Source organism: Macaca mulatta, chromosome 8 (genome assembly GCF_049350105.2).
Source record: "Macaca mulatta isolate MMU2019108-1 chromosome 8, T2T-MMU8v2.0, whole genome shotgun sequence".
Classification (NCBI taxonomy): domain Eukaryota; kingdom Metazoa; phylum Chordata; class Mammalia; order Primates; family Cercopithecidae; genus Macaca; species Macaca mulatta.
Window position 1 is genome coordinate 97,250,888 of NC_133413.1, and position 5,860 is coordinate 97,256,747.

General features: G+C 36.2%; 1 non-coding gene across 1 annotated transcript; it reads right to left on the reverse strand.

Annotated features, from left to right (window-relative positions):
* Positions 1-3,396: 3,396 nt before the first annotated feature.
* On the reverse strand, positions 3,397-3,503 carry LOC114680558 (U6 spliceosomal RNA). Its single transcript, XR_003732758.2, has one exon. It is a non-coding gene; the product is annotated as a U6 spliceosomal RNA (small nuclear RNA).
* Positions 3,504-5,860: the final 2,357 nt, after the last annotated feature.

Consider the following 5,860-nt stretch of genomic DNA (forward strand, 5'->3'; position numbering starts at 1 on the left):
GGCATGATTCATTTTGAAATGTGAAGATACGAGATTTGGAAGGGGCCAGGGTGGAATGATATGGTTTGGCTCTGTGTCCCCACCAAAACCTTGTCTTGTAGCTCCCATAATTCCCACATGTTGTGGTAGAGACTCGGTGGCAGATGACTGAATTATGGGGGTGGGTCTTTCTCATGCTGATCTCATGATAGCGAATGGGTCTCATGAGATCTGATGGTTTTAAAACTAGGAGTTGCCTTGCACAAGCTCTTTGCCTGCTGCCATCCGCATAAAACATGACTTGCTCCTTCTTGCCTTCTACCATGATTGTGAGGCCTCCCAGCCATGTGGAACTGTAAGTCCAATACACCTCTTTCTTTTGTAAATTGCCCAATCTCAGGTGTGTTTTTATCAGCAGTGTGAAAATGGACTAATACAACAGGTATACTTAATGTAAAAATGACATATTTTCTTCAAGATCAGAAATAAGACAAGAATTTCCCCTGTCAGTGTCGATGTTTTACACAATACTGGCTGTTTTGGCAAATACCATAAGTAAAGCAAAGAATAAAAGAGGTATAAGAATTAGTAGGAGAGAGAAGTATCTGTTATTTGCAGATATTGTGAATATCTACTACAGGCTGAGTACCTCTCATCCAAAATGGTTGAGACTAGAAGTGTGTCAGATTTTAATTTTTTTTTGGAATATTTGCGTATACCTAATAAGGTATCTTGGGGATGGGACCCCAAATCAAGACAAGAAATTTATTTCATGTACACTTCATACACATAGCCTGAAGTTGATTTTATATAATATTTTAAATAACTTTGTGCACAAAACAAAGTTTTGACTGTGACCTCTCACATGAGGTCAGGTGTGGAATTTTCCACTTGTTATGTCATATTTGTGCTCAAAAGGTTTTGGATTTGGGAGCATTTCAGATTTTGGATTTTTGGATTAGGGATTCTTAACCTGTATGTCAGTTTCCTAGGAATGACATAACAAATTCCACAAATTGAGTGACTTGAAACAATAGAAATTAATTCTGTCATATTTCATGAGACTGGAAGCCCAGTGTCAAGGTGTCAGCAGGGTTCCTTCAGGAGGTTCTGAGGGGGAATCTATTCTGTGCCTCTTTCCTAGTGTTGGTGGTTTCTGGGAATTCTTGACATTCTTGGCTTGTTGACACAGCATTCCAGTCACTGTCTTCATTACCACATGGCTGAATTCTTCATCTGTGTGTCTTTACATGGCCTTCTTATAAGGACACCAGTCATTGGATTTAAGGCCCATCTTAATCCACTATGACCTCATTTTCACTAATTACATTGGCAAAGACCCCATTTCAAAAAACAATGACTGTCTTAAAGACAGGGTGGATGTAAATTTTGGGGGGACACTATTCAACCCAGTACACCTACGTAGGAAAAAATATCCAACAGAATCAAGAGAAAAATTCATAATACATATGCAAAATTGCCAGACACAACATCAACGTTTAACAATCAATAACATTTCTACACACTATAACCATCTAGAAAATACAACCAGAAATAAAGTATTTACAATAACAAAATTCATGGAGCTTATAGGAATAAACATATTAAAAATATACAAAACATCTATGAAGAAAATTGAAAGCTATATTGAAGTATGTTTTAAAATTTGAATAAAATGAAAGAATAATAAATAAATAATAAATACATTTGAATAAAAAGAAAGAATAAGCCCCAATGGGATAGCTTAATATGATAAAGATTTATATGTACATTATCTTATTAATTATAAATTCTATGCAATTCCAATCAAAACTTATCTTTTATAAGGAGCATGATCAACTTATTCTAAAATTGATATGAAAGAATAGAGAGCAATAAGTAGGAAAGACAATTTTGAAAGAGAGTAGTGGGAGAGAAAAAGCTGCATTTTTAAAAGGACACATGTAAATAAAAAGATAAGCATCAGACATATTAGAATAGATGCCTATAGGAGGTGAGGGAAATGGGAATAGAGACCAAAGGTAATAAATGCACACAAAAAGGAAGGCCTTTGCTCTGACCAATGGTAGAGAGTATGAATGAACTGAAGCTTAAAATAAGTTACTCAGTGAGCACAGAATCAGAAAAATGCCATTTCTTAAATGATTTCCATCTCAATAGATGAGATAGAACACTTAACAGCATTTCCATATATTAGACATCTGTGTGCCAGGTCTCCATATCTCTACAATGTTATCTAACTATTGTCTATGTAGTTCAGTTTTCTAGTGCTGCCATTAACAAATGACCACAAACTTGGTGGCTTAAAACCACAATTTTTTTTTTTTTTCTCCCAGTCTGGAGGCCAAAAGCCTGAAATGAAAGTGAGGTCAGGGTTGGTTCTTTCTTAAGGCTCTGAGGGCAAAACCATTTTACACCTCTCCTAGCTTCTGGTGGGTGCCAGGAATCCTTTGTGTTTCTTGAGTAATAGACACATCACTCCAATCTCTGTCTCCATCTTCAAATTACCTTCTTACCCATGTTCCCTCTATTCTAAGAACACTTGTCACTGGACTGAAGGCATATTCTAATTTAGGACAATGTTTTGAGATCTTTATAACTTAATTACATTTGCAAAGACCCAATTTCCAAGTAACTGGAACATCCCTAAGTTCCAGTTAAACATGACTTGTGGGAAGCAACCATTCAATTCATGGAACTATCTTTATATCTTATTTAAGCACTATATCATCCTTACATGTGGGGTATTCTCTGCTTTTTTTTTTTTTTGAGACGGAGTCTCGCTGTGTTGCCCAGGCTAGAGTGCAGTGGCCGGATCTCAGCTCACTGCAAGCTCTGCCTCCCGGGTTTACGCCATTCTCCTGCCTCAGTCTCCCGAGTAGCTGGGACTACAGACGCCCGCCACCTCGCCCGGCTAGTTTTTTGTATTTTTTAGTAGAGACGGGGTTTCACCCTGTTAGCCAGGATGGTCTCGATCTCCTGACCTCGTGATCCGTCCGTCTCGGCCTCCGAAAGTGCTGGGATTACAGGCTTGAACCACCGCGCCTGGCCCCCTCTGCATTTAATGGATAATTAATTGATGCCCAAGGAAATCTGTATCAGCTTGTTTGCGTTTCTTCCTCACTCCTCACTTAAATCTCATATGATTTCTGCTTCCTTTTTTTTACTGCAACTGTTGGTTGTCTTGTCCAAGTAGACAAGATTATAAGATTTTTTAAAGAATCTTAAAAACAGATTTAAATCTTAAAGAAAAAGATTTAAATCTTAAGAAAAAATCTTAAAAGATTCTTAAAGTATCTTTACTATTAAAATCGAACAAGCATTAATAAATGCCAAAAGGAAAACATATATCACTGTCACTGATTATAATTTAATAAAATTAGAAATTAATTTTAAGAAATATATATATATATATTTTTAAATATGGAACGCTTCACGAATTTGCGTGTCATCCTTGCGCAGGGGCCATGCTAATCTTCTCTGTATCGTTCCAATTTTAGTATATGTGCTGCCGAAGCGAGCACAATTTTAAGAAATTTAAACAAAAAATGCCAAACCATTTTGAAATTTGTAAAAGGTATACTCCTAAAGTAATCTTAAATGGAAGAGATGTGTAACAGCTGTTGAATACAACTCCAAAAAAAGTTAACTCCAATAATACACACTCAAAGCTATATTCTTAGTAACATTCCTAGTTGAAAATAATTACAATTTTGAATGAAACAACAAGGAATGGAAGCATATGGAGAATTCAGCATCAGAAGATAGACAAATAAGACAAATCTCAATAAAGCAGAAACAAAATATAACAGATAAAAATAATGAATTATATTCCTAAGTACTTTATTATTATCATGCTACTGATTTGTGTACACTGATTTTGTATCCTGAAACTTTATTGAATTTATTTATCAGATCTAGGTGCTTTTTAGGGTCTTTATGGTTTTCTAGGTATATGATCATATCATTAGCAAACAGCAACAGTTTGAATTCCTCTTTTCCAATTTGGATGCCCTTTATTTCTTTCTCTTGCCTGATTGCTCTGGAAAGAGGAAAAAGATCTCTGTAAGAAAAACTACAAAACATTGCTGATCACAGGTGACCAAACAAAGAGAAACAGCTATCATGCTCTGGATGGGTAGAATCAATATTGTGTAAATGACCATGCTGCCAAAAACAATCTACAGATTCAGTGCAATTCCAATCAAAATACTATCATCATTCTTCACAGAACTAAAAAAAAAAAAAAAAAATCCTGAAATTCATATGGAACCAAAAAAGAGCCTGCATAGCCAAAACAAGAGTAAGCAAAAAGAACAAATCTGGAAGCATCATATTACCTGGCTTTGAACTATAAACAACAAGGCTATAGTTACCAAAATAGCATGGTACTGGTATAAAAATAGGCATGTAGACCAATGGAATTGAATAGAGAACCCAGAAATAAAGCCAAAAACTTACAGCCAAGTGATCTTTGATGAAGCAAACAAAAACATAAAATGGGTAAAGGGCAATCTATTCAACAAACGTTGCTGGGATAATTGCCAAGCTACATGTAGAAGAATGAAACTGGAGCCCCATCTCTCACCTTATGTAAGAATCAACTCAAGATGGATCAAAGATTTAAATCTAAGACCTGAAACCTAGAAGATAACGTCAGAACAACTCTTCTAGACATTGGCTTAGGTAAAGATTTCATGACCAAGAACCCAAAAGAAATGCAACAAAACCAAAACTAAATAAATGGGACCTAATTAAACTAAAATGTTTCTGCTCAGCAAAAGAAATAATCAGCAGAATAAATAGGCAACCCACAGAGAAGGAGAAAATATGTGCAAACTATACATGAGACAAAGGACTAATATCCAGAATCTACAAGGAACACAAATCAGCAAGAAAAAAGCAATCCCATCAAAAAGTGGGCAAAGGACATGAATAAGCAATTCTAAAAAGAAGATAGACAAACAGTCAACAAACATATGAAAAAATGCTTAGCATAACTAATTATCAGGGAAATGCAAATTAAAACCACAATGTGGTACAACCTTACTCATGCAAGAATGGCCATTACTAAAAAGTCAGAAACAACAGATGTTGGTATGAATGTGGTGAAAAGGGAACACTTTTACGCTGCTGGTGGGAATGTAAACCAGTGTAACCACTATGGAAAACAGTATGGAAGTTCCTTAAATAACTAAAAGTAGAACTACTATTTGAGCTAGCAATCCCACTACTGGGTATCTACCCAAAGGAAAATGATTCATTATATGGGCCAGGCGTGGTGGCTTCAAGAGTTCAAGACCAGCCTGCCAACATTGTGAAACCCTGTCTCTACTGAAAAAAATACAAAAATCAGCTGGGCATGATGGCAGGCACCTGTAATCCCCACTACTTGGGAGGCTGAGGCAGGAGAATCATTTGAACCGGTGGCTGAGGTTGCAGTGAGCCAAGATTGCTCCACTGCTGTCCAGCCTGGGTGACAGAGTGAGAATCCATAAAAAAAAAAAAAAAAAAAAAGAATTCATTGTATGAAAAATACACATGTGCATGCATGTTTATAGCAGCACAACTGTCAACTGCAAAAATATGGAACCCACCTAAATGCCCATCAACCAATGAGTAGATAAAGAAAATATGCTATATACATATCATGGAATACTACTCAGCAACAAAATGGAACAAAATAATGGCATTTGCAGCAACTTGGATGGAGTTGGAGATTATTTTTCTAAGTGAAGTAACTCAGGAATGGAAAACCAAGTATCATATATTCTCACTTATAAGTGAGAGCTAAGCTCTCAGTGTGATATAGCTAAGCATAAGTGTGATATAATGGACTTTGGGGACTTGCGGGGAAGGATGAGAGTGGGTGAAGGATAAA